This window comes from Schistocerca serialis, chromosome 5 (assembly GCF_023864345.2).
Source record: "Schistocerca serialis cubense isolate TAMUIC-IGC-003099 chromosome 5, iqSchSeri2.2, whole genome shotgun sequence".
Taxonomy (NCBI): domain Eukaryota; kingdom Metazoa; phylum Arthropoda; class Insecta; order Orthoptera; family Acrididae; genus Schistocerca; species Schistocerca serialis.
The window spans coordinates 79,411,685-79,434,991 of NC_064642.1; positions in this window are offsets into that span (position 1 = coordinate 79,411,685).

The window sequence follows — 23,307 nt, forward strand, 5'->3', positions numbered from 1 at the left end:
CAAAGAAAGACAAGCAAAAATCTGGGAATAGTCTCCTTTAATCTTCTGCCCCCCCCCCCCCCCCCCATGGCGGCTCTGAAGAGGAGGGGCGGTTACCGCCACATTATTGATTTCCTGCATTTGCACATGCGAATACCGCCCTCCAGGTGATGTTCAAAAATGGTTCAAATGGCTCTGAGGACTATGGGACTCAACATCTTAGGTCATAAGTCCCCTAGAACTTAGAACTACTTAAACCTAACTAACCTAAGGACAGCACACACACCCATGCCCGAGGCAGGATTCGAACCTGCGACCGTAGCAGTCCCGCAGTTCCGGACTGCAGCGCCAGAACCGCACGGCCACCGCGGCCGGCCCAGGTGATGTCACCACAAACACAAGTTAGAGTTCCAAGCGATGTCACTCAGCCAACAGCTATCAGGGAAACAGACCTTACTCCTGGCAGACATCTTCTGATGAAAAAGATAGTGTTAACCTCCGAAAGCTCGAGTTTTAGCTCTGATTTGATGTGGTCTAAACACAGAGAAGATTTCATAGAAAAATCTACTCACATTAGCACATGGTTCTCCAGTGTGATATGCTGGTGTAGTTCATGGAAAACGTCTCATTGGACACTGGACAACATTCGGTTTCAGCTTGATGGTGCACCAACACCTTTTGAAATGGAATGAAACACCTACAGCCGTCCTTGCGAAGTTATTTATTATATGACTACCAGTTTCTGTGGATCAGTACACATCTTCGGTTCTTAACTGACGCTGAAGGCGTTAATTTCAGTCCTATTCACGATTCATCAGTGACCAACATCTATGAACTGGTTTTCGCAGGTTAGCTACAACAACGATGTAATGTCGCGAGCCATCAACTACCAGCTAATGGCGGCTCTGTAGGGGAGGAGCACTTACCGCCACATTATCGGTTTCCTCGAGTTGGTAGTTGACGTTAAAGACACATCGTTGTTACAGGTAGTTTGCGAAAAGCAGTTCATAGATGTTGGCCACCGATGAATTGTGTGTATGACTGGAGTTAACACTCTCAGCATCAGTGAAGGTCTGAAGATGGTATACTGAAGCAGCGAAACTGATAGCAATATAATATGTAATATCGTAAGGACTGCTACAGATGTTCCATTTTATTGTATAAGTGAACGGCCGAAGTCCCTCAACCTCCAATCAGATGGATGGACATACAAAAACACATTTTATGGTTTCCACTCGAAACCATCTCGACGCTTCACACGGAGAACAGCGGACACGGAGGCATTTCAACAATCATTCCTTCCGAGCTCCATATGTGAAAGGAAAGGGAAAACGCCCTATCTGATGCAGCGGAGTGTGCCTTCTGCCATACACTTCACAGTTGCCGAGTTTGATCCACCTGACATCTTGTACATGAGGTTCAGCGTAAATGAACATGTTTTTCGGTCAAAAAAGTTTAAGACCTGAAGGTGACAGCTAAGACTATTGAAATCGACTGTGTTGAATAAAAAAAATTGGGTGATCTTGGTTTTTGAATGGTTTTTAACACTTCACAGTGGTTCGCAGAGTATAGATGTAGATGTAGGTGTAGAAAGTGGAGAGGCACTGGCTTCCGTGACTTGCTGACGAACGCAGGCTTTTGGCATGCTCCGTAATGTGCTGCTGGACAAAGCGGTTGTAAATTGGAATCAGGTCCATTTTCTTAGTAATTCGGCTTTGCAGTATTGCGGTCAAGTACAGATGTGACACATTAATTTATTTAACCGACTTTGGTGTAAATTTCGCGTGGGTGTGCGATTTTTGAACTCGGCTTTCTTCATGCTGCTGCAGTTAGGATTCCGGGCTTTGTACTAGTATAAGTGGCTCTATGATTAGTATTCCTACCATTAATTTCACTTTACTTAACAGGTGTTTATGGCAATCAGTTTACTGATATACTTACTGCAGATAATGACGAGGGTTTGTGGGACCCTTGTAGTCGACTCCCAGCCACCATGCGGTTTAATAACCTGAGCTAAATCGTTTTTAGCCCAAGTGTGAACCGACTTTCTTATTCACTAAGTTCACTGATGTACCGCAAACTGTTTCGACTAACAAAATCTGTGAAATAAAAAGTCCATTAGATACTTGACCTGTGACTCACATCCTACCGCCACGTATTTGTGAATTTAACTAATATTCGTTGTGACTTAGACAATTACGCGTGCTTTTTCCCCCTGGTTCCGATGATACTGCGCGAAGCTGAGTGGCACCAACAATTTTAAGTTGTTTAAGATTTCGAGTGAATAAGGTTTCTGGCGCACATTCTTCATGTGGTTCTTTATGTGCATGCACCATTCAGTAGCATGATCAAAGTTTACGTAGGCGTTGCTGGTAATTGCGTTGGCGCAAGTACACCACTGGCCATTAAAATTGCTACACCAAGAAGAAATGCAGATGATAAACGGGTATTCATTGCACAAATATATTATACTAGAACTGACTTGTGATTATATTTTCACGCAATTTGGGTGCATACATCCTGAGAAATCAGTACCCATAACAACTACCTCTGGCCGTAATAACGGCCTTTATACGCCTGGGCATTCAGTCAAACAGAGCTTGGCTCGCGTGTACAGGAACAGCTGCCGTTGCAGTTTCAACACGATACCACAGTTCATCAAGAGTAGTGACTGGCGTATTGTGACGAGCCAGTTGCTCCGTCGCCATTGACCAGACGTTTTCAATTGGTGAGAGATCTGGAGAATGTGCTGGCCAGGGCAGCAGTCGAAAATTTTCTGTATCCAGAAAGGCAAGTACAGGACCTGCAACATGCGGCCGTGCATTACCCTGCTGAAATGTAGGGTTTCGCAGGGGTCGAATGAAGGATAAAGCCACGGGTCGTAACACATCTGAAATGTAACGTCCACTGTTCAAAGTGCCGTCAACGTGAACAAGAGGTGACCGAGACGTGTAACCAATGGCACCCCATACCATCACGCCTGGTGATACGGCAGTATGGCGATGACGAATACACGCTTCCAATGTGCGTTCACCGCGTTGTCGCCAAACACGGATGCGACCATCATGATGCTGTAAACAGAACCTGGGTTCATCCAAAAAAATGACGTTTTGCCATTCGTGCACTCACATTCGTCGTTGAGAACACCATCGCAGGCGTTCCTGTCTGTGATGCAGCGTCAGGGGTAACAGCAGCCACGGTCTGCGAGCTGATAGTCCATGATGCTGCAAACGTCGTCGAACTGTTCGTGCAGATGGTTGTTGTCTTGCAAACGTCCTCATCTGCTGACTCAGGGATCGAGACGTGGCTGCACGATCTGTTACAGCCATGCGGGTAAGATGCCTGTCATCTCGACTGCTAGTGATACGTGGCAGTTGGGATCCAGCACGGCGTTCAGTATTACCCTCCTGAACCCACCGATTCCATATTCTGCTAACAGTCATTGGATCTCGACCAACGCGAGCAGCAACGTCGCGATACGATAAACCGCAATCGCGATAGGCTACAATTCGACCTTTGTCAACGTCCGAAACGTGATGGTACGCATTTCTCCTCCTTACACGAGGCTTCACAACAACGTTTCACCAGCCAACGCCGGTCAACTGCTGTTTGTTATGAGAAATCGGTTGGAAACTTCCCTCATGTCAGCACGTTGTAGGTGTCGCCACCGGCACCAACCTCGTGTGAATGCTCTGAAAAGCTAATCATTTGTATATCACAGCATCTTCTTCCTGTCGGTTAAATTTCGCGTCTGTAGCACGTCATCTTCGTGGTGTAGCAATTTTAATGGCCAATAGTGTAGATAACGATATCTTTTCGTGTAACAAAGTAATAAATCGTTAAACTATATTGCACACATATGTCTTCCCTAAAATTGAATATACAGTGGTAAATACGTGGAGCAGCCCTGCAGGAATCCGCCTTTCACGGGCTAAATTCCTCTCTGGATCTCCTCAAGGTACAGTTTGTATCAGTAAACCAACAATAGTTGAATAGTTGCATGCTTCTTTACAGCTCGTGTGTGAACGGAAGTGAATTCCTCTCTCCCTCCCCCTACTCCCGTAATGTGAATCCCGACTTCCTTAGCCAAAGTTACATTCGCTTCTTACTGAGGAAGTTAGGAAGATCATCCAGGCATTGCGATAAATCAGATGTACTGGTTAAAGGTTTTTCAATAATCCTTACACCCCACAATCCGTCGGCTATTTCCAATTCCCGTCATGTATAGGGTGGTCGGAAACGGACTGAAAAGCTTCGAAGAACGTTTCAGAGGAGGTTGTGCTGAGAAATAATTTTTAAGAAAAATATTCGATACATTGCTCCGTTTCCGAATTCTTGAGCACTGAAGTTAGCCGATCAGGTCGTTGTACGTGCAAGTTCAAGCACATGCGCGTGCTAAAAAGCGGCGACGCACAGAACAGGCACCTGTCAGTCCGTGAATTACATGTTCAAATGCTCACTAACGTTTAAAATAAGCCTTTTTCGGAAGTGGTAAGTTTAAGCTAGATGAGCAAAAACTATGTTTGTTCGGTTTGACGAAACTAAACGGCGAACAAGTTTGATGACGCTGACTCTGGTAAAATGCTTCACTTTCGTCGCGCGAATATCTGACTGGCAAACTTCAATGCTAAATAAATCAGAAACGGCTCAACGCATCGAATTTTTTCCTTAACAACTATATCTCAGCACAATCTCCCCTGCAACATCCTTACAAGCTTTTCCAACTGTTTCTGACCACCATGTGTAGCGAATCAGTAACTATTTTCATTAAAAACGTTTTGAGCTTTAATACACACGTCAACAAATGTGCTGCAACAACCTTGATATGTCATGTAGTTGTGCTGATATTATGACTGTTCCAGTACCGAGGGGAAAAATCACCCCTCAAGTTCTTGTAAACGTACACACAGTTACCACGATCTGCTACCTACTGGTAGAAAGCCTCGAATAGATTGCAGCCTTTCAGCTGAAAGTAAAGCTCTAGAAGGAACGCGATAGAGACGTCTTTGGGATGGTAGAGTGAAAATGCCTCACGCCACGAAGGAAAATAGCGGCAATGAACGGGTCCATATCATCGCGTTGCGGGCAGAAGACTTCTCAGACATAGTAGTTTTGCGACATGTTCACCGGAGTCAAAATGATGTGATGTGGATGTGGCATCCATTCCTGTTCAGGGCTATTGTTAAGGACCTACACCTACGCGGCCGAAACGGACACAAGATGACTTGTGAGTCAGAGCAAACGCTGACTGAATGCTCCAGATTGAATTCGGCTTTCTAAGAAGCTACAGCATGTCATGTATCCCATAAAACTACATGATTCGAACCTCTATTCCCGAAGACTATGGCGAGCACCACGCCGCACCCCAGAAGTCGACGGACTACGTTACAGATGTGGAATAAATCATGCGGAATGGACACCGCAGGATTGGCGTCTTGTGTTGTTTACGGTTACGGAAGAAACTTGTACCCTGATATTATCAGACAACGTGTTTGTATTCGCAGACAACATGTTTGGATACAACCCAGTGATATCGAACGACTCCAACACTGTGTCCTGCAAATGTAACAAGGTGGTGGTGGAGTGATGCTCTGAGGTGGTATTACATGAAGCCACCGTACACCCCTCAGTTTCATCTTTATGGATGATAACTCGAGTGCTCAATGTGGTGTTTCGTGAACACGTTCCTTCGGCATGCTAAGATCACCAGAATGGAGTGGCCTACCTATTCTGTGGACATGAACCCAAACGCACATGTGAGGGTTCGACTGAAATGAGATGTTCCTGGCCGTCGCCAATGACCACGCACTCTGTACGACTTACCCAGAATGGCCATTGCAGAGTAGAAAAATTTGGGCCAGGGCTGACGTGATGGTCCCATATGCATCTACGGATTCAGTGTTGTATCCGAGTATATAGGACGTTACACCACGTTGCTCATGGAAAACAGACGACTTTTGGCATTCCACAAATGTTCCTTCTTTTATTTTGTGATCTGGACACATTGCAGATGAATACACACTCATGCCTCAGATCTAATTTTTCCTTTTCTGCTCCATCAGTTTCAAAATAAAACGTTTAATGCAAAACTTTTCCTGGTGTGTGTAGTTACGAGAGATGTCCAGGCCCTTCGTCAATTATTAATTAACATTATTTCACTGCTCGCGACACTAACTTGGAGATTCGCTGGCATCCGCATAATACACCGAAAAGCCAAAGAAACTGGTACACCTGCCTAATATCGTGTAGGGCCCCCGCGAGCAGGCGGAAGTGCCGCAACACGACGTAGCAGGGACTCGACTAATGTCTGAAGTAGTGCTGGAGAGAACTAACGCCATGGATCCTGCAGGGCTGTCCATAAATCCGTAAGAGTACGATTGGGGTGGAGATCTCTTGTGAACAGCACGTTGCAAGGCGTGCAAGAAATGCTGAATAATGTTCATGTCTGGGGTGGTTAAACTCATAAGAGTATTCTGGAGCCACTCTGTAGCAATTCTGGACGTGTGGCGTGTCGCATTGTCTTGCTGGAATGGCCCAAGTGCGTCGGAATGCACAATGGACACGAATGGATGCAGGTGATCAGACAGGATGCTTAGGCACGTGTCATCTGTCAGTGTCGTATCTAGACGATGAGAGGGCACATATCACTCCAACTGCACACGCCCCACACCATTAGACAGCCTCCACCTACTTGAACTGTCACCTGCTGACATGCAGAGCACATAGATTCATGAGGTTGTCTCCATACTCGTACGCTTCCATCCGCTCGATACAATTTGAAACGAGACTCTTCCGACCAGGCAGCATGTTTTCAGTCATCAACAGTCTAATCTCGGTGTTGACGGGCCCAGGCGAGGCGAAAGTCTTTCTGTCGTGCAGTCATCAACGGTACACGAGCGGGCCTTCACCTCCGACAGCCCATATCGATGATGTTTCGCCGAATGGTTCGCACGCTGACGCTTGTTGATGTGCCAGCATTGAAATTTGTAGAAGGATTGTACTCCCGTCACGCTGAACGATTCCCTTCAGTCGTCCTTGGTCCCGTTCTTGCAGGATCTTTTTCCGGCAGAAGCAATGTCGGAGATTGACATTTTGCCAGAGTCCTGATATTCACGACGCACTCGTGAAATGGTCATACGGAAAATTCCGCACTTCATCGCTACCTAGGAGATGTTCTTGTGCGCCGACTATAACACCACGTTCAAACATAAATCTTGATAACCTGCCATTGTAGCAGCAGTAACCGATCTAACAACTGCACCAGACACTTGTCTTATACAGGCGTTGCCATCCGCAGCGCCATATTCTGCCTGTTTACATATCTTTGTGTTTCAATACCCTTGCCTATATCAGTTTCTTTGGATCTTCAGTGCATAAGAAACTTGCATTCAAAAGTCATTATGCATTGCGAGATATTTATTTTGTTTGCTACATTCTTGGGACATAACTGATAGATTTGTGAATCAATAACGGAACAGCATCCAAAATGCGGCAGCACAAACCGGTCAATCTACAACTACATGTACGTGGATACTCCGCAAATCACGCTTAAGTGCCTGGCAGAGGGCTCATCCAACCACCTTCACAATAGTTCTCTAATCTTTCACTCTCGAACAGCGAGTGGAAAAAACAAACACCTATATCTCTCCATACGATCTGTGATTTCCCTTATTTTATTACGATGATCGTTTCTCCCTATGTAAGTCGGCGTCAAAAAAATATTTTCGCATTCTGAGAAGAAAGCTGGTGACTGAAATTTCGTAAGAAGAATCCGCCGCAACGAAAATTGCCTTTTTAATATGTCCACCCCAAATCCTGTATCATGTCACTGACACTCTCTCCCCTATTTCTCTATAGTGCAGCACGTGCTGCTCTTCTCTGAACTTTCTCGATGTACTCCGTTAATCCTGTCTGGTAAGGATCCCACATCGGGCAGCAGTACTCCAAAAGAGAACACACAAGAGTAGTGTTCGCAGTGACTGTAGTAGATCTATCGCGTCTTCTAAGTGTTCTCCAATAAAACAGAATCTTTAGTTCGCCTTCCCCACAACATTTTCTATGCGTTCTTTTCAATTTTAGTTAGTCGTAATTGTGATTCCTAGCTATTTAGTTGAATTTACGGCCTATAGATTCAACTGATTTATGGTGAAACCGAGGTTTAATGGCTTCCTTTTAGCACACGTGTGGATGACCTCACACTTTTCATTATTTAGGGTCAATTGACAATTTTCACACCAAACAGATATCTTTTCTAAATCATTTTGCAATTTATTTTAATCCTCTGATGACTTTACTAGAAGATAAACATCAGCATCTACAAACAACCTAAGACGGCTGCTCAGATTGTCTCCTAAGTCGTTTATATAGATAGCAGCAGAGGGGAACGTCAGAAATGACTCCTGTTTTACTGGACGACTTTTCGTCAATTACCTCTCTGACAGGAAATCACGTATCCAGTCACATAACTGAGATGATATTCCGTAAGCACGCAATTTGACTACAAGTCGTTTGTAAGGTACAGTGTTAAAAGCCTTCTGGAAATCTAGATAATAATGAATCAATTTGAAATCCCGGGTGAATAGCATTCAACTGTTCGTGTGAGTAAGGAGCAATTTGTGCTTCACAAGAACAATGTTCGAACACAAAATACAGTGTGGTCAGAAAATGTCTGAAACGCTTGTAGGGATGTTGCAGGGCTGGTTATACTGAGATTTGAATGTTACAAAAAAAATTCGATACGTTGTGCCGTTTCCGAGTTATTTAGCACTGAAGTTAGCCAATCACATCGTCGCGTGTGTAAATTCAAGTTTCAGCTAACGAGACACAGCACTCGTTGGGCAACACCGCCCCTGGCAGGCCACTTGAATGCGAGCGCGCGACACCCCGAATGGCTAAATTCTACGCTAAATAACTCGGAAACGGAGCAACGTATCGAATTTCTTTCTCAACATTTATGTCTCACTACAACCTGCCCTGTAACATCCCTGCAAGCATTTCACGCATTTTTTGACCAGCCTTTATATTCCACAATTCTGCTGCGTCTCGACGTTAATAATGTGAGCCTATAATTTAGTAGATTACTCTTATTGCCTTTCTTGGATAGTGGTGTGATCTGCGCAACTTTCCAGTCTTTGGGTATTGTGAAGTATAGCTCAGCTGGTCGTCAACGTGGGAAATTGTCAGCGTGGAAAATGATCACTCACATTAATCGCTCGTTGATTGAAAGGCTTAATGAGAGCTTATAATGTCAAGAAAGGTACACAAGAGGGTTGAGCAGTTTTCCGTCAACAAGTGCTGGTTTTAATGTCGAACACCTTTTGTCAGCTACGTATGAAATTTAAATACGAAAATTTTAGGTTAGGCTTCTCCGTGACTGTTGTCGATATCGAATGAAACGAAAAGTTTACTATTACCAGGCACTGTTTATTTATACCCACAACGCGTTTCAAAGGTATAAAGCTCCATCATCAGCTACATTTATGTGTGTTAACACGACACTGTTGTATTCTGTACGAATTTGAGGCAACTTGTAGCACTGCCTAGTTGTGAAACAAAACACTGTTTCAGAACATGGTTTTTGGGGAGGTTTTTGACGAAAATGTATATGTAAATGTGAAAATGAAACAACTAAAATAGAATACCCGTGTGGTCTATTTTAATTTTATTTTCCCATTTTCATTTACGTTTGATTTTTAGTAAAAAACCTCCCCAAACAGATGTTCTGAAATAGTGTTTTGTTTGACCATTAGACAGTGCTACAGGTTACACCAAAGTCGTAACGGAATAAACCCGTGTCGTGTTAACACACATAAATCCGCCTCATTATGGAAGTTTAATCCTTTGAAATGGATTATGGCTATAAATAAAGTGACTGGTAACAGTAAAATTGTTGTTGCATTCGAAACGTACGAAACGTCATTATTCACAAGAGAGGTAAACATGTGGGTCGATTTTGTTTCACTTGTACCATGCAGGTGGTAGTTTTCGGGACATTTGTTTCTACCTAAAACCTTGTGCACTATGTTCCTTCTACAACCTCAACAACTGTGTGATAGGGATTGTGATACCCTTGCATATCTCGTTATTTATATGGTTCGATGCAGTGACAACAAAATCAGTAAACAATCATAATAATAGCACTGGTTTTGGATGTTATTACATGTTCTTTCTTATAAAACTAACTGTTCTTTATCTTGACAGTTCACGTCTTCGATGCTGACCTACATCGTGGTGCTGGCGCAGTTCAGATTTGGCGACAATACGACAGCCGTGAGGACCCAGTTGGCGTTGAGCACACCTGTGACAACCACCGAAACCGCCCCAAAAGCCTAGCGGCCATTATTGACACTGATCGTGTCAACAATTTTTTTCTGTTTTATGACCCCAGTAACTTCTACAATGTTGACGTACGTACTGCATTTCTACTAGTCTCTCACCTCCTACATTACACTACGACATTTGCTATAGATGCTTTACATTTCCCCCTCATTGCTTTTATTGTGAAATTCAACAGAGTTCTACAAAGTAATAAGAGTTGTATCCAGGAAGGAGTTGCGATATTTTGAGGTAGTAAAGGCACAGTAAAGAAAATCACTTCAGATCTCATAAGCGAGTGAAAGCAATGCGAATGAGTTGACAAGATTATTATTATTATATTTCTTATTTATTTCGCTAGTCGGCCATCTAAGGTGAGCTTACAAACATTGTGACAGTTGTTCTCTCTTTTTCTTTCTCCGTCTAGGCCAGATGGTTCTCATCAGTGCACTGTAACACATATTCCCGAAGTATATCCGTTGGAACAGGAACCAACAATATTAGGAAAAAAATGTATGTTTTAGTTTATACTCGCAATTTTTTTTTATTTTGCTTAGTGGCAGCCGGTTTCGTTGCACGGTACTATCCTCAGACCATTCCTTGGCACGCAGTCATGCTCACTTCGCAAGAAGATGTGTCATATCCAAGATGCTACTCCTGGCGGGTGTAAAATGAATGTGCGCAACGGAAAATAATAAACTCTAAAATGAAGATTTGGCCCTGTCTGACTAACTCCTGAAGTAGATCTTAGAATTTCTTATTTCTATAAGATAGAATCTAAACATAAATGAATGATGAACGCAACTAATCCTACTAAATAATAAACGTTTTTCCTGCTCATATTTTTATTATAAATTAAAAGAAAACTTTATATTACAAAGTTTACATTATTATTATTTATTATTTTGAGCTTTTCCTCATTCCGGAGGCTTATCTCCAACATAATAATTTACTCGGAAATTACAATACAAAGAATAAACGTTCTTATACAACATTTTCAGAATATTCCGCCAGGAGTTTCGATCTTGTGTGTCCTCTCCCTCTACGCCCATTCTCCTCATTGTGCGCTGTACGTTTTGGATCCAGGTGGTCATAGGTCGTCCTCTTCTTCTTCTTCTCCTCTCCGGTTCCCATTCCAGTATCAATTTTGGTATTCTGGTTTTCTCCATTCGTCGTACATGCCCGTACCATTGTAATTTCTTTCCTATCCAGTTTACATTTCCTAAATAAAAATGCCAACCAATTGCCCAACTCTGCTCCTTATTATGACTGCGCGGTCTAATATCAATAACGCAAAATGACTGACATCATCTACGTACCAAACACTAGAAGACACTACTTTCAAAGATGATCTACGGTGGTGTGGAACATCAGTGGAAATAAACTAAATTCATCACAGCTGTTTAGCTTTTATAGCCCTCATAAGCCGAAGCAATTTGCGATATCACCATATGTACTGCGTCCGGTGCGTCGAAGTGATAGTTCTCGTACTCACCTGAGACGATGGAAGAACTCCAGCCACAACTAAACTTTTTCAAACACTAGGCGGTCCTCTGACTAATTTCCTCTAATACTGTCTTCTCCTTTCTGTGTTCTACAGACGAGAAACGAGAACTCCCAGCCACAAGGACGGAGTTCAGATAACGTCTCAACGAAAGTATAGGCGGAAGGAGTGCCCTCCATTACTGAACGCTGCGTACTCAACAACGACTTCCAACCAGGAGGTGAAGTCCAGAACCGTATAGGTTCGCAACAGTACAGTACTTAACTGTTCTAACTATAAACTCTCCTGAGAGCAAAGACAGCAAGTCAGTCGATACCAACAAAAGCAGATATCGAGCGAGCGTCACACACGGCCGCTCACAACAGGCTCACACACACACACATCTATTTGAGCAGCGAGCGTTAGAACTGCGTACCAGGGGATAGCCTGAGGATGGTACTCCGTAGCGAAACTGGTTGCCGATAGGGAAAACGAACAAAATATCGATATAGACTAAAACATGTGGTTTTTTCTAACGCACTGTATCTACCACAGCTTTTATCTGGCCGTTTGACCCTGTTGTTCATTTCTCATCTCGGAAAGTTCCACAAATCACTACAGCTGTTCTAAAGATGTCTCGGTCTGCGCGTCTTCCGGTAGTACACCCGTTTTCTCAACAGCTTATTTAACATTCAGGTAGCACAGAATTCTTGTTACCGCTTTTGAGTCAAAGATGTGTTTCGTCCATTTGGAATCATTCATCGTTCTAACATGGCACTGGGTCTCGAACTCTCATGGCTGCTATTCTCAGGCATTGAGAGGCCAACTGTCCTACGCTAGCACGGTTCATAGAGCTATGGATACGATACGCTATTGCAATGCCTGCGTTATTCTGAATTCGATGCAAAGTTCCTTTGGACATGCATGCATATCCAAAGGAACAGGCACTGCGGTGGCTACAGCCATTATGATATACATTAAATGTATTCGCAATTGCAAATATGGACAACCGTCGGCTGTAGAATGGAATGACGACAGTGCACATTTGTTCCAGACCAGGACTCGAACCCGGATTTCCCGCTTATCGCGAGAGGTCGCCTTACCATTCGGCTATCCGTGCACATTTCACGGTTAGCCCCAAACTGCCATATGTCGTCAACCATGTGTCTACAACCTGTACTCGTACATCCATTATATATATTCCTGTGCAAGTGAGATATTGTACATGAAGTCGCTTGAGCGGTGTCGGCGGGCAAATGCCATATTCCATTGCGTAGTAATTCGGAATAACACAGGCACTGAAATATCGTATTTATCCACCGACACCGGACAAGAGACTTTCACGTAAAATGTTTCTGTTTTTCGTGAATATACATAATGTATGTACGAATACAGGCTGCAGACGCATGGTTGACGACATATGGAACCATGGGTCTGGCCTTGAATCGTGCACAAAATGTTGCTGGCACGGTAGCTCAGCGTGTTCCGTCAGAAGGCTTTTTGCTCTCTGTAATAAAAAAACTTGGAAATGGATAAAGATTCAGAAAGGGGTCCGGCAAGGTTGCATACTGTCACCGTACTTATTCAATCTGTATGCAGAACATGTTATGAGGAATGCGAGGCTAGATGAAGGAGAAACAGGAATTAAAATAGCTGGAATAAATGTAAACAACCTCAGGTACGCGGATGATACGATCCTGTTGGCACAAAGTGAAGAAGAATTGAGAACACTCTTACTGAAGGTGAAAGACGAGAAAAGGCCGGTCTTATGCTGAATGTGAAGAAAACGAAAATTATGGCAACTACACCTACCAATTCGTGGGATATAGCAGGAGAAATCATGGAGGTAGTGACCACATTCAGTTATCTCGGTTCCCAGATCTCTGCTGACGGCGACTGCAGCCATGAAATCCGTAGACGCCTGTTGCTCGGTAAACAGGCGATGTCAAACCTTGACAAGGTTATAAGGTCCAGAGATATAACACTAGCAACAAAGATCCGTATTGTGAGGGCTACGGCCTTTCCAGTTGTGATGTATGGATGTGAGACCTGGACCATTAGAAAGGCTGAACGGCGAAGAATTGACTCCTTCGAATTGTGGTGTTGGAGGACTGCAAAGAGAACCAACAGATCAATATTGGAGCAAATTAAACCAGATTTCTCCCTGGAAGGTCTAATGTTAAAACAAAAGCTGACCTACTTTGGACACACAATGCGAAGGCATGCCTCGCTGGAAAAAACATTAATGCTGGGGAAGATTGAAGGAACTAGAAGAAGAGGACGTCAGAGGATGAGATGGATCGATGGCATCACAGAAGCAATGTGTTCCAACCTGGAAGGTCTACGGGAGAAAGTGCAAGACAGGAAAAATGGCGTGATTTGGTTCATGGGGTCACGAAGAGTCGGAACCGACTAAACGAATAGAGAGAGAGAATAAAAAAACTGAGTAAAAGAATCAACTATCAACTTGCACATATGGCTTGTGACGTCCGCCCGGACCAAACGCAACGAACATTACCGACCACATCGCAAAAGAAAAAAAAATGGTAACGCGACCGCTCGCTATAAGCGGGAAATCTGGGTTCGAGTCCCGGTCCAGCAGAAATTTTTATTGTCGTCATTCCATTCTACAGTTGATGGTTGTCCATTTTCGCAATTGCGAGTGCATCTAATGTATGAAGCTATGGAGGATGGTAGCTTCCGAATAAGTTCCACTGTATCATGAGAGAGCTTTGTGGAGTTTGACGTAGAATGGCGATAAGCTTGTGGCAAGGTAACTCTCCAGTTTCTCCGTCAAGTGAGTTTTCGGAGCGCAGTTAGTGTTTCAACCCTAGAGATTAAAGATCCGGGTTAGACATACCGCTCTAACTACTGTCACATTGTAACGACCTAACCACATTCTTTCCTGTTTGTAAAATGTGCTGTTCTATGATGGTCTTAAAGTTAAAAGTTGGTGGTCGCGTCTGCAAAGCAGCGTGACTTTGCAGTCACTTTGACTATCTTTCATAATGTAACATTCGACTCTAAACTAACTCTACAATATAAAAAATTTTTTGTAGCCTGCACACTCTTAATACAATTAATAGCGTTTGCACATCTTCGAAAATTAACTTGGAAATCTCACTTCATCCGAATCTTTTAGTGTACAAACTACGGGGTCGCTGCGAAACAGAGTTACGAACTATACTTGTAACCTACAATTGTCGTGTTGATACATGATATTTTCTGCTAAAGCGCAGTGACAGCTAGCTTAGGATCAATAATGACACACCTTGTGACCAATCCTTTTGAAAAACAATTTGCCACTTGCTATAAATGGTCGCCATGTCCTGAAGGGATGCATTTTGGAAAAGCCGACTTGTTTCTTTGATTTAATACAATTACTGAATTTGATATTTAATGAATGTTATTAATGTTTCTTATACCATAATGAAACTTACAGACTCTGAATTACTTTGTATTCAAGAATTACTTTAAAAACTTATTAATAAAATTGTATATAATACTGGTTTTAATCATCACTTACTTTCATCTTGTACTTTGAATGTATGGATTTATGTCAATAAAAACAAACGAAGACTGAAACAGTGCAACCGATCAAATTTGTGACATTCTTTTTCTTGCATTAATACACAACAAGACCATCTCTCTAGTTGGTGAAACTCTCCAGTTATAAACTAGTAATTTTAAAATAATATTGAAACCAAATTAATGAGGTACTTGAAATACATTTACTAATCTTTACTTTAGGGTATTAAATCAAAACATTTCACTTACGTGTAGAATTAATATGAGACTGGCTCTTCTACACAGTACTAAAGAATAAACTTTCTGTGGCTTGCCTTTGCTGAAGCAGTGCAGATGAGGACGTGGTGCGAAGATAATCCTGCATATTCTTCACGTCTCTAGTAACACGGATAGGCAGAAGTATGATAATTGCTACCCTTGATCAACCTACTTGAAATAACATGGGGCAACGTTTTTCACGTTCAGTAATGCCGAGTAAAGTCTTCCATCTACAGCAGCGATATAATAGAGACGACTTTTATATGCAGAAGTGCTAGTCATTAGTTGCTGCCATCAGTTGTCCAAAGTTAGCACAAATACTCTATGTCTTTCAGAGTGCACCTCAACATGACCTGCCACTGTCAATGGCAGTAGGCTTTTCTGCCCAGCTCAGTCCGCCTGCTGTTTACCTCCTACTGAAAAAAAAGGCGTTCCCAAAACGCAAAATACCTCGTCACACCTGCCGCCCTTTCTGTACACTCTCTGTCGGGACAAACTGCTACCCTTGTAGAAAACGTTTTTCCAGAATGGAACGACAAGGCGAATGGCTTTGCCGTCCTCAGACCTAATGGCTGCCTCAGTTCCAATGTAGAATATCATACACTGCATAACATTTATTGGAATTACCCTCATGATGAATTCACTTCATTCACATTTCGTGTCAATTCATATATTTAAGGCTATGACAATAGCTAAATACCCAGGTACTAATTACATCCCTCTTTCTATATGACCATCATTACGTATTCATAAACAAAATCAAATCATGTTTTTATAACACGCCACGATCCATGTGAAGTAACATTGTTCCTTTATAACATACACTCGACAGACGACATGTTATGACGCAGAGCAAAAAAGGGGTAAAAATTAATTTTTTTCTTAATTTTTCACTAGCATAGCCACAGACGACTCGAGTTAGAGGTGTTTAAACAGTTATGTAGCAGAAAGGAAGAATCAAGAACGTAAATCATTCGCGTACACGAGCATGCGCTGCTATATCGACGCCAACAGCCAGGCACAAGTTACACATTCAGCAGAACATCCACTGAGACAGAGAGACAGAAATATACGCATGAGCTCTTGTTAGGTGGGGCAACAAGCTAAATCTATGCAACGACACCTATCAGAAAGTTGACAGTCCAGTTAACAGCCTGTAACAAACTGTTAAGCAAACACAGCGGAAGAGGACTGCTGACCTCTAATATAGTAAAGCAGCAGGCCGCATTCGGTCATAAAGAGCAGAGCCTCGAGTCATTGCGTCCCTCCTATTACCATAAATACTACAGTTATCCAATTCCTAATTCCATTGGTCATTTGGATCAATGGCGTTTGTACCGAAGCGCTTGATTAAATGATTATTACGGTGTAGCGACATCCATGTATTAGATACTGCAGCACTTCTCCTGAATACCCTTCTTGGCATCCCTGAGGTGACAATATTCAAGTGACCACGACCCACCGTCCGAGGGGCTTTGCATTGGCCGCCTACAACATCACTGATGGGGTGACCACAGGTCTTCCAACAGCAGTATGTCTCGTGGTGCTTATCACACTAAAATCATCGTGAGTGCTGGGTGAGAGGGCCATCCAGCGCCTCTGTTCCTGATCATCCCTACATACACTTCCTGGTGCAAGGGACTACCTGTCCAGAGTTGGAACATTCGCACGGAGTGACGTATGTATGGAGTAACACTTGTACGGAGCCTGCGACTCTTGCTGGGCTAACTGGCTTTTCACAGGTACAGGCACTCTAAGAAGTCTAGCAGTTCAGCACAGCTGCTCGTGCGAGCTGGCTGGCGCTCACACCACAGCAGTGAACAACGGCGCATCGCTTCAGGGGGCTCATTAACTCGGTTCGTGGCAAATTTATTTTTAAGACTGTTTTATCAATGAGAACTGACATTGAAATTCAACATAATGACAACTGACAATGCAACTCAAGATCTCTTATAATATTTTGATGATGCAAAAGAAGGGTCATCTTCAAAATATTAAAGGGGATGTTGAGTTTCATTATCAGTTCTCATCGTGTTAAATTTCAATGTCAGTTCTCATTATGTTGGATTTCATTGTTCTCATTAATACAACGGTCTTGAAAACAGTTTGTTGATGGAAAGTGTGGTGTCACCGCCAGACACCACACTTGCTAGGTGGTAGCCTTTAAATCGGCCGCGGTCCGTTAGTATACGTCGAACCCACGTGTCGCCACTGTCAGTGATTGCAGACCGAGCGCCGCCAAACGGCAGGTCTAGTCTAGAGATACTCCCTAGCACTCGCCCCAGTTGTACAGCAGACTTTGCTAGCGATGGCTCACTGTTTACAGACGCTCTCATTTGCCGAGACGACAGTTTAGCATGGCCTTCAGGTACGTCATTTGCTACGACCTAGCAAGGCGCCATATTCAGTTACTATATGTCTTCTGAACAGATAAGAATGTGAATCATGTACCGTCAAGACCGACGTTCATCATAAATGGATTAAAGTTAAGTATCAACTAGCTACGTCCGCTTTCTGAATTCTAATTCCTTGTCATGTTCCAGACCTCACGTCAGTATAGTCCTTCCCTCCTCACGCTAGCCTGCATGAGCTAAACGCGTGCATTGCGGCCTCCAATAGTAACACTGTGTTGGCTCTTCAGCCAACACAACAGAAAGAACGGTGGATCTGTGCGTGTGCTGTAGGGGTAGCATATTTGATTCGTAACCGAAACGTCATCGGTCCCGGGTTCGAAACCTACCAAAGCTGAAGACTTCTGGCATAAGAAATCACCCTCATTCTGCCAACGGCCTTGTCAAAGAAGGAGGAGAAGTGGACAGAGGTTCAGGGCTCTCTCTCTTGTTCTTCGGATGGCAAACTGTCCACTAAAGGCAGAAGAATCAGAATATAAACGACAGGAGGATGCAGAAGGCAATGGAAACCACTGCATTATGTGTATCCAGAGGAGATGGGACCTATAGCTGAAAAGTGTCATGATGATCTCTCCATTGGCAAAAGATTCCGGAACAGTCCTCTATTTGGATCTCCAGAAGGGTATTGTCAAGGGGGAGGTGACCATGAGAAAAAGATTGAATAACCAACGAAGGGATAATGTTCTATGAGTCGGGGCACGGAATGCCAGATGCTTCAACGTGGTAGGGAAGGTAGCAAATCTGAAAAGGGAAATGCAGAGGCTCAATCTGACTATAGTAGGGGTCAGTGAAGTGAAATGGAAATAAGACAAGGATTTCTGTTCAGATGAGTATAAGGTAATATCAACAGCAGCAGAAAATAAATATAACGGGAGTAGGATTCGTTATGAATAGGAAGGTAGTGCAGAGGGTGTACTACTGTGAACAGTTCAGTGATAGGGTTGTTCTTATCTGAATCGGTAACAAACTAACACCGATAACGATAGTTCAGGTATAGGTGCAGACATTGCAAGCTAAAGATGAGACAGAGAAAGTATACGAGGATATTGATAACATCACGTAAATGGAGATAAAAATCTAACAGTCATGGGGAACTGGAATGCAGTTGTAGGGCAAGGAGTAGAAGAAACAGATACAGGAGAATATGGGCTTGGGACAAGGAATGAGAGAGGAGAAAGATAATGGGGTTCTGTAACAAATTTCAGCTAGTAATAGCTAATACTCTGTTCAAGAATCACAAAAGGAGGAGGTATACTTAGAGGACGCCGGGTGATATAGGAAGATTTACATCACGATCAGGCAGAGATTCCGAAATCTGACACTGGATTGTAAGGCGTATCCAGAAGCAGATATAGTCTCAGATCACAATGTACTAAGGAATGACGAGATACACTTGAAGTTCTATAAGGCTACAGATACAGCAGTAAAGAATAGCACAGTAGGCAGTACAGTTGAAGAGGAATGGACATCTCTAAAATTGGCAACTAAAAGGGGCAACCAGAGAAGTTTTAAGAAAAAACATAGCTGCGAAGAAGGTAACTGCGAAGAAACCACGAATAACAGAAGAAATACTTCAATTGATCGATGAAAGAAGGAAGTACAAAAACGTTCAGGGAAATTCAGGAATACAGAAATATAAGTCGCTGAGGAATGAAATAAATAGGAAGTGCAGGGAAGCTAAGACGAAATTGCTGCATAAAGACAGGGAAGGAATCGACAAAGAAATTACTGTCGGAATGGCTGATTCAGTATATAGGAATATAAAAACAGTCTTCGGTGGAATTAAAAACAAGGGTGATAACATTAAAAGTGCAAAGGGAATTTCACTGATAAATGCAGACGAGAGAGCGAATAGATGGAAAGAGTACATTGAAGGCCTCTAAGAGGAAGAAGATTTGTCTGATGTGGTAGAAGAAGAAACAGGAGTCGATTTAGAAGACATTGAGGATCCAGTATTAGAATCAGAATTTAAGAGAACTTTGGAGGACTTAAGGCAAAATAAGGCAGAAGGGATCGATAACATCCCATCAGATTTTCTAAAATCACTGGGGGAAGTGGCAACAAAACGACTATTAACGTCGGCGTGTAAAATGTATGAGTCTCGCAACATAGCATCTGACTTTCGAAAAAATATCATCCACACAATTCCAAAGACTGGGAGAGCTGACAAGTGCGAGTATTATAGCAAAAACGGCATAACAGTACATGCATCCAAGTTGCTGCCAAGAATAATGTACAGAAGAATGGGAAAGAAAGTTGAGCATGCGTTAGATGACGATCAGTTTGGCTTTAGGGTGGGTAAATGCGCCAGAGTGGCAATTCTAATTTTGCGGTTGATAGTGGAAGCAAGACTAAAGAAAAATCAAGACACGATCATAGGATTTGTTGACCTAGAAAAAGCTTTCGACATCATAAAATACTGAAAGATGTTCGAAATTCTGAGAAAAATAGGGATAAGCTATAGGAAAAGAACCATGAGGGAACAATAAGACGAAGACCACGCTCGAAGTATTCGGATTAAAAAGGTTGCAAGACAAATCAAATGGATCAAATGGCTCTGAGCACTATGGGACTCAACATCTTAGGTCATAAGTCCCCTAGAACTTAGAACTTCTTAAACCTAACTAAGCTAAGGACATCACACACACCCATGCCCGAGGCAGGATTCGAACCTGCGACCGTAGCAGTCCCGCGGTTCCGGACTGCAGCGCCAGAACCGCTAGAACACCGCGGCCGGCGGTTGCAAGACAGATGTAGTAGTCTTTTGCCTGTGCTGTGCAATCTGTATATCGAAGAAGCAATCATAGAAATAAAAGACAGGGTCGCGAGCGGGACAACAATTCAAGGTGAATGGAAATCAGTGATACGATTCGCTGATGACATTGCTGTCCTGAGTCAAAGTGAAAAGGAATTACACGATCTACTGAATAGAACAAACAGCCTATTGAGTATAGAATATGGATTGAGATTAAATCGAAGAAAGACGAAAGTAATGAGAAGTAGCAGGAATGATAACAGCGAGAAACTTAACATCAGGACTGATGGTACGAAGTAGATGAAGTTAACCAATTCCACAACCTAGGGAGAAAAATAAGCAATGATGGAGGGAGCAAAGCAGTCTACTATGGAAAAAAGAGCATTCCTGGCCAAAAGATGTCTACTCGTATCAAATATATGCCGTAATTTGAGGAAGATATTTCTGAGGATATACGAGCAAAGGAATATGTGTAAAGGGAAAAAACTGAAGAGGAAGACAGAAATTGGAATATATCCAGAATATAATTGAGGACTTAGGTTGCAAGTGCTACTCAGATATGAAGAGGCTGCCACAGGAGAGGAATTCGTGGCGGACCACATAACCCAGTCAGAAGAATGATGACTCAAAAAAAAAAAAAAAAAAAAAAAAAACGGTTGTAGCTAAGTAAGAAGCATTATTTTTATGACTGTTGCAGCTGTATGGTTACAGCCGTCTTAGGACGAAATTTACATTAACAAATTTATATTTTGTTACCATTTTATTTGAAAGTGAAACATGAAAACATTACAAGTCGATGGATATTACTTATTTTGCTTTTCACTAAAGGATCAGTGTCTGGTACCACTTTTCGTGTAATGCTAATTCGAAGACAAGCTCTTAAGCTGAAGTCTGCCAGTGAGATTCTGTGAATGGATTTCGTTCTCTTCATTGCGTAAAAAGGCAGCTTGTACATGTAAGTCAAAATGTCGTCGTAATCTTAGCTGCAGAATTTGTGAAGTCGTGTAAATTTACGTTGAGGAAACAGACGTCTACGAGACTAATTTTGTTATGAAACTAATCAAGCAAATGTCACGCAGTAGGTATATAAGTTCTAATTGTAACCGAGTTGGCACACCGTCAACATAACACGAAAATCAGCGAAACTGCACAATCCTTTGCAAGCTGAAAATCAATATGGTAAATACTGCATTAATATTATCGGAAATGTAATACGTTTACTTTATCAATAAATTTACGTGCCAATCATTAAAAAATTTAAGGCTGAAATTTTAAACACCGAAAACAAATTATTAAATTTTTCACATAATGAACGCACAGAACTGTTGAACTATGCCTTGAAACTGGTTTTCAAGAATACTGTAAAATCATATTAAAAATTCAAAACTCGAAAATCAATTAAGTTATGGACTTTCAAAACTTCGGTATTGCTACACCTTTACGTAAAAGACACGATTTTAAAATTTGGTTGCTATCGGCAAAGTAGAGGAAAAGTTAAATTTTTGGGTGGAGTGTGCCTTTAAGCTCTGCGCTCTTGCTCCACTACCAGCATGAACAGGCCTGTTGTTGCTTACGACGTGTTTTACTAGAAATTCGTATTAACATATGCTGAAAGGTTGCAAAATTGCGACCAGTCTCTTTATTATGATAATTTATTTTCTCTTTACTAGTTTCAGGCTGATTTGTTCATCTTCTAACTGGGGGAGAAACTATGGATTTAATTGCAAGTCATTTGCTTGCGTTTCCGCTGCAAAGATTTTATATTCGGTGTCTGCCCGTACAGTTTTTGAGTCTAAGAACCTCTGAAGGCGAATGCTGTGAATATCCCCTAGAAAAGGCTTTGCCCTTGATATAGTTTTCTCAGACTTCATTATGGAATATTTTACAAATTTCAAGAGACATTTAGCTGATTTTTGTCATTTCCAGGGAGATAGTCTCTTTCAGAGAATTGGTGAGAAGAGAAATTTGAGGCACAACTTGACTAGAAGAAGGGATCGGTTGGTAGGACATATTCTGAGGCATCAAGGGATCACCAGATTAGTATTGGAGGGCAGCGTGGAGGGTAAAAATCGTAGAGGGAGACCAAGAGATGAATACACTAAACAGATTCAGAAGGATGTAGGTTGCAATAGGTACTGGGAGATGAAGAAGCTCGCACAGGATAGAGTAGCATGGAAAGGTGCATCAAACCAGTGTCTGGACTGAAGTCCACAACAACAGACAAGTCTCTTTCAATCACCCATAAGATTCTCAGTCTTTATTAGGGGATATTTTACAAATTTCAAGAGACATTTAGCTGACTTTGTCTCATTTCCAGGGAGGTAGTCTCTTTCAGTCACCTATACATATATTTATAATATATATATACAATATACGGGGAGATGAAGAAGCTTGCACAGGATAGAGTAGCATGGAGAGCTGCATCAAACCAGTCTCAGGACTGAAGACAACAACAACAACAACAATATTTGCAAGATTGCCAGCTATTAAATTAAACTACTTTTCAATATTCTGACGTTTTATTCGTCATTGTAACTTCTGTGCGTAGGCCACACAAGTTAGAAATGATTATAAGTTCC